Source organism: Cricetulus griseus, chromosome X (genome assembly GCF_003668045.3).
Source record: "Cricetulus griseus strain 17A/GY chromosome X, alternate assembly CriGri-PICRH-1.0, whole genome shotgun sequence".
NCBI classification, from domain to species: domain Eukaryota; kingdom Metazoa; phylum Chordata; class Mammalia; order Rodentia; family Cricetidae; genus Cricetulus; species Cricetulus griseus.
Window position 1 is genome coordinate 1,045,466 of NC_048604.1, and position 13,808 is coordinate 1,059,273.

The window sequence follows — 13,808 nt, forward strand, 5'->3', positions numbered from 1 at the left end:
GAAACCCTTTGGTGATGGTGCCTCAATAACGGTCAAGAGAAATCTCAGGGCTATCTCTCAGAATATCTTCCAGCATAACTACTTTCCCTCCAATCTTAGGTTTTCTAGTGACTGGGAGAATTCAGAAAACTCCTTTGGTCCCTTCTGAACCTAAGTAGTCAAAAGCACAGTGCTGGAGGAAACTGTGGCAAGTAGAGCAAGCACTTGAACTGGGCTGTCAAGGATATGAGGGGCCAGAGCTTCTGAACACTCACCACAGGGGTGTAATTTGGATGAGATTCTTGGAAATTAAAGCACTTAGCCTTTTTGCAGTTTTATAAACCCTGTAAATAAACATTATTTCAGGCCGTGCCCGGGGTTCGGGTGGAGGGCTGGACTGAGGGGCAGGGCCGAGGAGCAGCTCGCATAGCAGGTGCCACGGAGGCCTAGGCCGGAGGCCTAGGCCGGAGGCCGGCTCGTGGGCCGGGCTGTCTGGGGACTGCGGGGCGCAGAGCCACGAGAAGCCAGGTCAGCCGCGCTTGACCCGCACTCCCGGGCGTCGAGCGCCCCGAGAAGGCTGGGCCCGGCGGCTGGTGAGGGGCTGCGGCTGGGCGTGGGGAGGGCGCGCAGCGGCGGCGAGCTGACCGGAGTTGAACCGCGTGCGTGAGGGGCAGCGCGGAGCCAGGCGACGCCGGCCATCATGTCTTGAGGACTGGAGCGCCCTGCCCTGGTCCATCAACAGTGATGACTACGAGCTGCAGGAGGTGATCGGGAGTGGAGCAACTGCTGTGATCCAAGCAGCTTATTGTGCCTCCAAAAAGGAGAGAGTGGCAATCAAACGGATAAACTTTGAGAAGTGTCAGACTAGCATGGATGAACTCCTGAAATTCAAGAAGAAATTCAAGCCATGAGTCAATGCCATCACCCTAATATTGTGTCTTACTACACGTCTTCTGTGGTAAAGGATGAACTGTGGCTGGTCATGAAGCTGCTGAATGGAGGTTCTGTTCTGGATATTATTAAGCATATTGTGGCAAAAGGGGAGCATAAAAATGGAGTCCTGGATGAACCTACCATTGCTACAATCCTCCAAGAAGTCTTAGACGGATTGGAATACCTACATAAGAACGAGCAGATTCCCAGAGATGTGAAAGCCGGAAACATTCTTCTAGGAGAAGATGGCTCTGTACAGATTGCAGATTTTGGTGTTAGTGCTTTTCTAGCGACTGGTGGTGATATTACTAGAAATAAAGTGAGGAAAACGTTTGTTGGCACCCCTTGCTGGATGGCACCTGAAGTTATGGAGCAGGTTCGAGGTTATGATTTTAAAGCTGACATCTGGAATTTTGCCATCACGGCGATTGAACTGGCCACAGGGGCAGCTCCTTATCATAAATATCCACCAATGAAGGTATTAAAGCTGACACTCCAGAACGATCCTCCGTCTTTGGAAATTGGTGTTCAAGATAAAAAATGCTGAAAAGGTATGGAAAATCATTTAGAAAAATGATTTCACTGTGCCTTCAAAAGGATCCAGAAAAAAGACCAATGGCAGCAGAACTGTTGCGGCACAAGTTTTTCCAGAAAGCAAAGAATAAAAAATTTCTTCAAGAAAAAATATTGCAGAGAGCACCTACCATTTCTGAAAGATCTAAAAAGGTTCGGAGAGTACCATGCTCCAGTGGCCGTCTCCATAAGACAGAGGATGGAGGCTGGGAGTGGAGTGACAATGAATTTGATGAGGAAAGTGAGGAAGGGAGAGCAGCAATTTCACAACTCAGGTCTCCCCGAGTGAAAGACTCACTGTCCAATTCTGAGCTCTTCTCAGCAGGCGACTCCATGGGCACTTTGCTCCAAGTTCCCGAACAAATTTTTGCTCATCTACCTCAGCCAGCTGTCCAGATGCCTACACAGCCTGCTCAAGTATCTCTCCTGCCCCCTGCAGAGCCAGCAAAAACAGCACAGGCTCAGTCTCCAGCAGACCACTCCACGGAGACCAAGGTCCCTATCAGTCTCATGCTGAGGTTAAGAAATTCCAAAAAGAACTAAATGATAATTCGATTTGAATTTACTCCTGGGAGAGACACCGAGGAGGGGGTCTCTCAAGAGCTCATTTCTGCTGGCCTGGTTGATGAAAGGGATTTAGTAATAGTGGCAGCTAATTTGCAGAAAATTGTGGAGGGACCTCAGTCAAATCGATCTGTCACTTTCAAACTGGCATCTGGTGTTGAAGGTTCGGGTATTCCTGATGTTGACAAACTAATAGGATTTGCCCAGCTCAGGATCAGCTAAACCACAGCCCTGGAAGAGTCAGCCTAAGGAGGTGCCACACATGGATATCTGTTGCTTCTGTTGGCCTGAACCTACAACTGCCAAAGAGCCCAGCAACAAACTTCCTGGCTTGGAGCTTTAGACCTTTATTTATATTCTTCTCGCCATCACCCCCACCCTTTCCACAAGGAAAGAGAAGTTGGATCGCCAGTGGCCAGCATCCCCTCAGAGAGTTCCGTTAGTAGATATGCTGCTCATGCCCCCTCTTCCTCCATCTGAGAAGCAGCTGGTGTGCCTCAGGGCCCAGGATGGAAATCTCTCAGCTTACTCTTGCCTTACTACACAGTGGCCGAGCGGGCAGTAACAGCTGCATTGGCCATCCTCATCTTGCCTGCTCTCCGTACCTGCTGGGGCCTGAGCATCTTGGGGTATCTCTTTAACACTGAAGTAGCAATTAAAAGTTGATTGTTCAGCTGGAGTCCAGAGAATTTAATTAGTGTCTTTTCTTTGTACCTGATGCAACTTCTAGCAACCTTTGTTAGGAAAAAGCACAGCCTCGGTGGAGGCAGCCTAAGCTCTTGTCTGTTGTGTTCATGGTGTCTCTCCATGTTCTGCTGGAGCTGTTCTCAGGCACCCCCTTCATTGCTCCCTCCAGAAAGGGTTGCTAGCCTTAACTTCAGCTGGTGCAAAACATCTGACGCAGTCAGACTTCAGCCATCTGCTCCTTCACAGTGGAACTTTGAATTGTTTTTACAGGAACATCAAGCAATGGCGTATAACTCTTAACTTGCCACGGGTAGTTTTTGAACAAGGAAAGGAACTCCTAAGTCATATCATTGGGAAAGTACTTTCAGCTTTTAAAAAATTGAACTAAAGGAAAACTAATCCTTGATTGTCCGAGGAAGACGCATTTGCCTTACAGGGCTGAGACTGACAGCAGTAAAGGAGACTCAGGCTGGGCTAGAGGCCTGCCTTCTGCTCCTCTCCTGCACTGACTCCTTGGATGGGGGGGGGGTCGTCTTCATTCAGTGAAAGTGACCCAAGATGGAACATGAAACCTTTAGGTTTTATGAGTAGACAGTGTCAATTTGATTTTCTACAGAAATTATGTAAATTATTCTTTAGGTTTAAAAAAGAGCACTCAATGCAATGTGTGAATAATCAGTGGGGTTGGGTTTTCTTTTTTCCTATTGTTTAATAGCATTTGTCTAATTGCTGAAAAGCCTACCAAGTTACCAAATTTTATATGAGTGGAATAGTCAGACTGGCCTTAAAGAAACACACAAAGATGGGGTGTGGGCCCCTAGAAAGGGACTTGTTAGTTGCCTTTTATAGAACCCTTGTACCTGCCATTGTTGTTCTGATGAACAAGATTAGGTACCTAATGTGTTCCCACCCTCATCCTGGCCCCACATAGTTCTGAAGATGAAACCGTAGTATTGCTCATGCAAGCAGCTCTATCGAGTTTTCTTTTGGAACACACCTGAACACATTTCCTGTATCTGACTTGTTCACCTAATGCTTCATTCATTTTGAACATGTAGATTCAGTCATGAGCTTTCTTCACCTGTTAAGAGTGCAAAAGTATGTTGGGAAATGGATGTGGCAGAGAAGAGGAGATGGGTTTGAGAAGGGATTAGAAGGAGAATAGATGAGATACCAGAGTCCAAGGTCCCAGCAAGACTGGTAAAAGGAACCTGCCGACTCAGCAGGGAGAATGAAGATTGATCAGCTATTAAATCCTTAGTAGAGGTAGGCTTATGAGGAAGGACAGGGAAATGGGATTGAGGTATAGAAAGCAGGCACAAGACTAGTGGCTTGCTATAGAATCTGTGTTGATTCCAACAGCCTGTCTGAATTCACTTACGAGCTCAAGAAGGAATGTGTAGCATCACTCTGTTGTAGCTTTTGACTTGGAGCTGGTCCAGGCTGGAAGCCAGCTGCAGCCCCTCTCGTGTTCACATCTCCAGACCATCTCACCTCTGCCCTGCTGTGGGGAGCAGGCATGGCAGTAAAAGTGGCCTGGGCTCTCTCTTTCAGTTCATTGTTTGCTTTTCTGGGAATTAGAAGGTAAGCACCAAGATCCATGGCAGCATTACTTCTTCTGCATGATATGTGGTGAATCCCTCTGCTGGCTTATACAGTGATTCAAGATAACAAGTCAATAGAAACTGCCGAGGTGGGACAGAGTGGAGCCTGGGAGCCCAGGAGCAGTGCTTCAGAGTGTACCTCTGTCACTAGGTCCTCAAGATACACTTGTCCCTAGAGTAGGGACTAACTATAGCACAAGATAGTATGTGCCAATGTTGTTTGTGAAATGTGTGGTCTTTCTAAATGATTAAAGGAATCTTTTTTTTTTTGGTTTGGTTTTTGTTTGCTTGTTTGTTTTGCTGTTTTTCCCTTTTTTTCAAACCAAATCTTAGAGCCAGCCGAGACTGTTAAATAATTTGGAGGCTAAAATAATGATGTACCAGTAAATGTAAGTTCCTCCTTATGACATGCTAGATGATGGAAGATGTAAAATATTACCTTCGCCCTCTTCTCTTGACTTTGTACTTTCCTGCATGTTTTCTTCATTTTTAATCAATAAAGATAAAGAATGAATTGTCAAAAATAAACATTATTTCTTGAAACAGTGGTATGGCTGAAGTATGTACTATTATGGTTGTCTATAGGAGATAGAAAGGCACAGGGAAGGTCAGCAGGTTGCCTAGATTAATTCATATTGTCAATATCAGGAGCAGGACTAAATCAGTTTGGTTACAGGGCCTTGCCTTGACCTGAAAGTATTAAAACATAAGATTCCCCATTTCCTCTATGGTCCAGTAAATTTACTGTCAGGTCCATCTTCCGTGGAAACACTAGTACATGATGTATGTAAGGACAAATGCTCAGAGATGCCAGTTGACTGATAAGAAAAAGTAAGAATAATCTAAATTTTCATCATCAAGGAAATGGGTAAGTGTGATGGGACCTAGTTATCCAATAAATTAAAATGCAGCAATGAAAATAAATGGTTGGGGCTGGAGAGTTAGCTCAATAGTTAAGAGCCTTGTTCTTAGAAAAGGCCTGGGTTTGATTCCTAGTACCCACATGGAGGCTCACCACCTCCTCAGGTGCCAGGCACACATGTGGGTACAGACATACATGCAGGCGAAACACTAATGCACATAAAATAAATTTAAAAAGAAGGCTGTTTTAACAATTCCAAAATTCTAATGATTATATAAAACAAAATGCCAAGCAAGACGTAGAATAAGCACAATTTGTAAATTAGTTACCCTTCTCAAATTCTGCATATTGGTTGGTTGATAAATTCATATGTTCATAAACATACAATAAATTAAAAGTTTTAAACAGCACACATTGAATAGCTACCAATTCTTAAGGGACATTGGAGGGTGAGGTAACATGGAATGCCAATTGGTTGCCAATCTTCCCCCTGCATTTACTGGATCTATACTTCCCATATTTGAGTGCCTTTAATTTTGAGAAGTTTACCTTTCTTGGATTTCTACAGACCTCAAGAGATAGTTATAAGAAGTTACCACAAATTTGATGACTTAAAAAACAGAAATTGATATTCTCTCTGCTCAGTTCAGTCTGTAATCAATGTGTCAGTGATAGCATGCTCCCTCTGGAGGCTCTAGGAAAGGATATTTCCTTGACTTTTCCAGCTTCTGGTGTCTCTAGGTATTCCTTTATGGCAGTATCACTCTAACTTATGTTTCCATCTCCATGAACTTCTTTCTGCATTTCTTATCTTTTATATCATTGCATAGAGGAGTTCTGCTAAATAGTATATAGCCATGGTATGGGAACTAACTCTAGAGGAACAGAAAGTTGTATAATGAGTTTCTCATCATCATCATCATCATCATCATCATCATCATCATCATTATTATTATTATTATTATTATTATTATTATTATTATTATTATTATGCCTTACAGGCTGTGGTCCAGCTAGCCAGCTAGTCCAACAGTGGCTATCTACCAAGGGAAGGTCCAAGAATCCAGCAGTTGTTCAGTTCATGAGGCTGGATGTCTCAGTTGGTCTTCAGTATATGCTGGAATCCTGAAAAAGTAGGCTCTAATACCCGTGAAGTGTGGACTTGTCAGCAAGAGAGAGAGAGCTAGCAGGCAAAGAGAATATGCCTCCTTCTTTCTTGGCCTTTATACAGGCTTCCAGCAGACGGTGTGGCCCAGATTAAAGGTGGATCTTCCCACCTCAAAAGATAGGACTAAAAGTAGGTCTTCCATGCTGGGAAACACACATAAACAGCTGATCTGAACAAGGGGGAGCTCATGGACCCCAGTCTGACAGCTGGGGAACCCTGCATAGGACCAAACCAGGCCCCCTGAATGTGGGTGTCTGTTAGGAGGCCTGAGCAGTCTATGGGGCCTCTGGCAGTGGAACCAGTATTTATCCCTAGTGCAAGAATGGACTTTGGGATCCCATTTCCTATGGAGGCATACTCTCTCAGCCTAGATACATGGGGGGTAGGGCCTAGCCCTGCCCCAAATGATGTGACACACTTTTATAATCCCCCATGGAAGGCCTCACCCTCCCTGAGGAGTGGATTGGGGGTTGGGATGGGAGTTGTGGGGGGGCATGGAAGGACTGGAGGGAGAGGGAATTGGGATTGGTATATAAAATAAAATTGTTTTTAATTTAAATAAAAATATATTTTAAAAAGTGGGTCTTCCCACTTCAAATTAATTAAGAAAAAAATTGTTCACAAGTGAACCCAGTCACTTGGGTTTTAGTTAATTCCAGATGTATTCAAGTTGACAACAAAGAATAGCCATCCCAAAGCACTCTAACAATGGCTTCTTTAAGCTCCCAATGTGACTTTAGAATCTGGGGTGGGAATCAATGCTCATACAATCTATGCAAGGTAGGCCCCACATTTTTTATTTCAAACACCCAATAAACCTTCAGCCTCCACCAGGGGAACTTTGATCTTTTCCTGTCACTCAGCATTTGCCATGGATTTTTAAGGCTTCTAAGCCATCATGACAGCAAGTCTGCCTAACCCTGAAGGCTTCTGCCAACATATTGAATCCTGTGTCCTGATAAAAAGTCACTATGACAGTTAATTTTTGCTTCTCCTTGCATACAAACTAGTTCTAGGCACTGTTTCTGGGTAAACTCTTCTCCCCTTACAGGGACTGTCCCAGTCACTTGATATTGATCTTGAACCCTAACTGTTCCTCTGAGAGTCAGCAGAGAAAATGGAGGACAGCTTTTAATGCCTCACAGGTTGCTTTGTGGGATGTTGTATCTGGAGAATATACCAGCATGGAAGAAATGCTGGTTCTGCGGGGAAATGGCAGATCTCTCAGTCATCTCCAAGAGCTCCAAGGGCTCTGCAGAGCCAATATGCTCAAAGGCATACCCTCATGCTAAATTTATTTCGTAGACTCCCAGGTTTTCCCACAAGGTTCTTATCTGAGCCTAACATACCTGTTCTGCCTGAGCAGTTCCCATGTATCCAGCATCCTGCTACACTGACAATCCTTTGCTCCACAGCAATTCTAACAGATCCTCTGGCTCTTAACTTTCATTAAGTGCTGTAAAAAACACCCTATCTCTTTATTCTACCATGAACCAATATAACAAATCCAAGAAAATTGAAACCAAATGAGCAACAAATGTAAGAGGATGTTTAGAGTTACTTCTAGCATTTAAAAGGCCTATAAATAAACTTCCAGCCTTGGCCATGGTCACACATCCTGTGCATCAGCCCAGCTTGGTGAATCCAGTAGATTCAAGCTCACCCTCCTCATATCTAGCCTTAAGATGAGTTAAGTCTGGTGAGTATGCTAAACCCTAGCCCACCTGTGCCATATCCAACCTCCAGGCTTAGTCTAGGATGTACATCTTGTTCACTAGCCAGTCTAGTAAGGCTTTGGACCCTAGTATAATCACACCATATCTAACCTCCAGGCCTTAGCCTGAGTTGTACATTTGTGTGCTGGCCCACAGATGACACAGAACTTAAAAGGAGAACCATGAACAAAAAACAAGGAGTTTAAAGAAGACAGGACAATGAGTTCAATGAAAAAGTTAATAGCAATAAATACTTGAATGGTGCAAACACATATTTGAATAAAATGACAAAGATAATTTGGGATTTGAAAATTGAATTCAGTAAAGAGATAACAATATTGTAGAGAACTCAAGATGAAATGAAGATGGAATTGAAAAAATAACTTAATCAGATAACCCAACAGACAACGTTACAAGTAGAATGAATCAAGTAGAAGATACAATAGCAAGACTTGAAGATAAATTTGAGAAATTGACCATACACGCAAATAATATGAAAAATACATAAAAAGAACATGAAGGAACCAATGGACACACTGGAAAGACCCAATCCAGGAATGAGTCTTCTTATAGTTTATCCAATCCCAAGTGGTCATCCCTAAATATATATACATATGAGCAAAACTAAATGGACTCATCAGATTGTATTCATATGTATATGGGGATATATATGTAACAATAACAGTTAAAGAATAAGAAGTCATGAAGTTGATAAAGGGGTTGGGGACACAGGAGGAGTTGGTGAGGGAAGAGAAAGGGGTAGAAATAATGTAAATACAGTACTGATGCATAAACTTCTAAAAATGTAAAAAAATAAACTGAATGTTAAAAAACATAGAGAACCACCATTATTATGCTCTTTAGTAATCAAACTCCTTGTTTTAGTTAGGGATCCTATTGCTGTGAAGAGACAATTTTAATAAGCATGGGTGACCTTGGCAGATTCCATGGCAGGCGAGGGTGACCGAGGCAGGGGACAAACATGCCAGGCAGACAGCGCTTAGTGAGAAGTCTTATTAGAAAGGGGAGGGAGGGGGAAGGAAAAATAACAGAGGTAAAGACACACAGAGACAGAGAGAGGACAGAAGAGAAGAGGGAGACAGGAAAAGCCCTGTCTGCCCCAGGGGAACAGCGGGAAAGAGATCATAAGTGGGTCTTTTAAAGGGGTCCTTTGCCCCTGTGTGGAGACTAGTAGTCATGGAACCCTGGGCTGACCAGGGTACTGCCTGAGTGCATTCTGCCAGGTGACAGGGGCAGACCAGAATTATGCCTGAATCCTTATAGACACCATGACCATGGCACCTCTTATAAAGAAAACATTTAATGGGGGGGTGCTCACACTTTTAGAGGTTTAGTCCATTACCATGGTGGGGAGCATGGTGGCATGCAGATAGACATGGTGCTGAAGGAACAGCTAAGAGTCCTATATCTTGCAGGCAACTGACTGTCACACTGAGTAAAACAAGAAAGGAGACCTCAAAACCTGCCCCCACAGTTGTATACTTCCTCTAACAAAGCCACACTTCTTAGTAGTGCCATTTCCCTTGGGGACCATTTTGGTTCAAATCACCACATCCCACTCCCTGGCCCCCAAAGGCTTATAGCCATATCATAATACAAAAATATATTAAATCTAACTTCAGAAGTTTCCATTGGTATGATATGCAGTGTGAGGGGGACCTTGGCGGGTCCTACAATGGGCGATGGACAAATATACCATGCAGGCAGAGCTTACATGAGAAGTTTTATTGGGGGAAGGGAAAGGAGTAGGAGGAGGGAAGGGAGAGAGGGGAAAGAGAAAGGGAGATGGAGAGAGAGACAGAGAGAGAGACAGAGAGAGAGAGAGAAGGAAAGAAAGAGAGAGAGAGAAAGACCTTCCTGTATCTTCAGAGAAACTGGGAAAGAGAGGAGTGGGCAGAACTTGTTTCTTAAAGGGACCTTTTGAACATGCATACAGAGACAGGGTACTGCTTGCCAAGTGTGCAGGGGTGACACATTCTGCCAGGTCTCCAAGGGGCAGGGCCAACGTTGTGCCTGAATGGTAACACCCATAGTCTATGGCAGTCTCAAACTTATTTCAAAGTCCAAAATCCAAAGTCTCTTCTGAGACACATGGTAGTCTCTTAACTGCAATCTGTAACATGAACAATATAAACCCAGAGACAAATATTGGTGTTCAAGCTGATGATCAGAAAAGCAAAGCAGCTGGCCACTAGCTCTTATCTCTGCCTCAGGGTGTGAGCTATAATTCTCTTTTAGACTGATTCACTCTTGTGTAGGTCTGGGTGGCCTTGGACTCACAGAGATCTGTCTACCTCTTAATCCTGAGTTCTAGGATTAAAGGTGTGAACCACCACCTCCTAGCTTCTGACTGCTGGGATTAAAGGTTTATGACTGGCTTCTATGGCTGTGGCTGACTTTGTTTTTCTGATTCCTCAGTCAAGTTTTAATCATAAATAATATATCACTACAGCTAGTTCATGTACCAGGGATAGATCCTGGTTCTACTGCCACTGAGCATGGCATCCCACCATAGGGAATGGGCTCCAACAAGCTAGCTCATGCACCAGTCAACACCTCTTCTTTACACAGACGGGTAAACACACACAAACAGAAAGACACACACACACACACACACACACACACACACACACACACACACATACACACACAGAGAGAGAGAGAGGGGTGGGGGAGAGAGAGAACCTGAGGGATGATATCTGAGGTTATCCTCTGGCCTCCATACATATATGTACACATGGAACTGCATGTACATCTACATGTATACCTCAAAAAGACACACATAAACACATACATAAATAAGAAGTTAGAAACACTGCATAACTAATCCACTAACAAATATAAACATAAATTTATATATACAAAATATCATATTTTTAAAATGTATAAGGCAAAGCCTGACATCATCATAGGAAGAAACTAACAAATATATAATACTAAAACAAATTTTTAACTTACCTCAACAAAAAATGACAGGCCACAAAATATTGGTAAGGATATATACAATTTGAACACCAAACTTAGAAGATTAATCTAAAAAACAAATAAAAGTCCTGTACTTACTGCCTAAAGATTAAGGGTTTTTTTCAATGCATACATAGAGGAGTTATAAAAATTGACCCAAAACTTGCTTACAAATAAAGTTTTAATAAACTTCAAAAGTAAATAATACAAAGCTAGAAAAATGGCTCAGAGATTATGAGGACTTGCTCTTAGAGAGGACTAAGTTCTAGTTCCCAGCACCCACATGGTGGCTTACAACGTTTTTAACTCCAATTTTAAGGTGATCCCAATGCTCTCTTCTGGCTTTTCTTGGGCACTTCACTCATATGGTGCATTTATACACATGCAGACAAAGCATTTATATTCATACAAGTAAAAATAAAGTGTAAAAATTTATATAATAAACTGCATTCTTCAATTGCTATACAATGAAATGCACATCCATTTATTTTGTGTGTGCCTCTATCTGTCTGTGAGATGTGAAGTCAGAAGACAACCTAAGAGAGTCAGTTCTCTCCCACTGTGTGGATCTGGGTGATCACATTCAGGTTGTTCTGCTTGGCAGCCAGTGCCTCTACCCTTTAAGCCAATTCACCAGCCCCAAAACAAACTTTAAACACAGCCATCTTTTATCACTTTTTACTTTAATAATGTAATTAAGCTCTAAAATGTACCCTTAAATAACTCATTAGTAAACAGAGCTAATAGTGGTACAGATTATCAAACTTTTTTTTTTTTTCGAGACAGGGTTTCTCTTTGGAGCTTATCCTGGCACTCACTCTGGACACCAGGCTGGCCTCAAACTCACAGAGATCCGCCTGCCTCTGCCTCCCAAGTGCTGGGATTAAAGTCGTGCGCCACCAACGCCCAGGCCAAACTTTTTTCTTTTTGTTTTTTATGTGTATGTGTGGTATATATGTGAGAGGGCCTATGTGCTCTCTCTCTCTCTCTCTCTCTCTCTCTCTCTCTCTCTCTCTCTCTCTGTGTGTGTGTGTGTGTGTGTGTGTGTGTGTGTGTGTGTGTTGCGCGATGCGCGCGCACTCATGAAAAGGACCAGAGTGGATGCTGGGTTTCCTCTGCAATTTCTCTCTGCTTATTTACTTAGACGGTGTCTCTCAGTAAACCCAGAGTGCTTTCCCTCAGGTAGTCTGACTGAATGGCAACAAAATTATTACATACTAAGACCTACAGAGGCACTAGCCCTCAGAGAAAAATGTAGTTTTACATTGAAAATATTGAGCCATGCATGGTTATACACAACTGTAATCTGAACACTGGGAAGGCTCAGGTAGGAAATTTGCTTCATGTATGAGATCACCCTTTGCTAGATAGAGAAACCGTGTTTCACCTACTTCCAAAACAAAATACAATGGAAAACAATGAAACAATAGATGGGAGAAACACCAAATCACCATTTGACACCAAACTAATCATTGCTGTTAGTGTGATAGTTCAGTATATACTAAAATTAATAAATTGAAACTTTAAGGAATATGAAGTTTCATAGCATCAAATATTATCCATAAAATTAATTATCCCCAGATGATAAAACTTAATATTTCTCCCTTTGAGACTAAACTATATATAATATTCCCTTTTAAAATTTATTTAAATGAGTTGATGTGATGGCTCACATCTAATATTTAGTAGATGGAGGTAGGACTGCCAGGAGTTGGAGGTCATCATCGTAATTTACATGGTGTGTGTGAGGTCAGCCTAAATAATTTTTCCTTTCTAAAATTTAAATTAGAAGCAAGATTGTTTTACATGTCAATCCCAGTTCCCTCTCCCTCCCCTCCTCTCCTGCCCCCCACTAGCCCCCTAACTCACCCCTTTCTGCTCCCTAGGGAAGGTGAGGCCTTCCGTGGGAATCTTCAAAGTCTGTCGTATCATTTGGAGTAGGGCCTAGACCCTCCCCCGGGTGTCTAGGTTGAGAGAGTATCACTCTATGTGGAATTTTTTAAAAGTAAGAATTTATTTAAAGGGAAAACAGTAACTCTTAAGTTGGATAAACTTGGAAACTACCATTCAAATCAAATGATCAAAGGTGGCTTAAGCAATGTTGAGATGATGTTCCCTTATGTTGGTGATGAGGTCATCCCCATGATGAGCTTTCTCAAACTGCAGATCCCAGCTCCAATCATGTGAAAAACACAAGACAAACCCAAATTAGGGCATATTTTACAAATGCCTCTCTAGTGTTCTTCAGGTGAATAGGAATGTGGCTCAGTGATAGAGCACATATCCAACATTTATGAGGTCCTTGGTTCAACTAATAGCACCACAAAAAATGTCAAGGTCATGACAAAGAAAGAATAAGAAACTGTCACAGATCTGAGAAGACAGACCCTAGATTATATCCTGGGATAGAAATGGACATTTGGGCCCTGCTGGAGCCTACTGAGGTCTGGAGACTGTGCATTGGGAACCCATCCCAGTGGAGTATCTCATCCAGAGCCTGCCACCGTCTTAGTTCCAGCTCCACCCACTGGAGGAGGTAAGTATGGGCCTGTTTCCTGACCATCTTCTGGTGCCCTGCTCAGAGCCTCCTGAGGCTTGAGGCCTGCAAACAGGGCACCCATACTGGTGGAACAGCCCATCCAAGGTCGGCCAAAATCCCAGTAGTAGTCCCGCCTCCACCAAGGGGAAGAGGAGAGCTATCGGAGTATTGGACCTGCTTGCACCCAACAGAAGAGAAC

The 13,808-nt window shown here is 43.0% G+C and overlaps 1 pseudogene; it reads left to right on the top strand.

The window, feature by feature from the left end:
- Positions 1 to 683: 683 nt before the first annotated feature.
- LOC118237721 lies at positions 684 to 2,579 on the top strand (annotated as a pseudogene).
- The last annotated feature ends 11,229 nt before the right edge of the window (positions 2,580 to 13,808 follow it).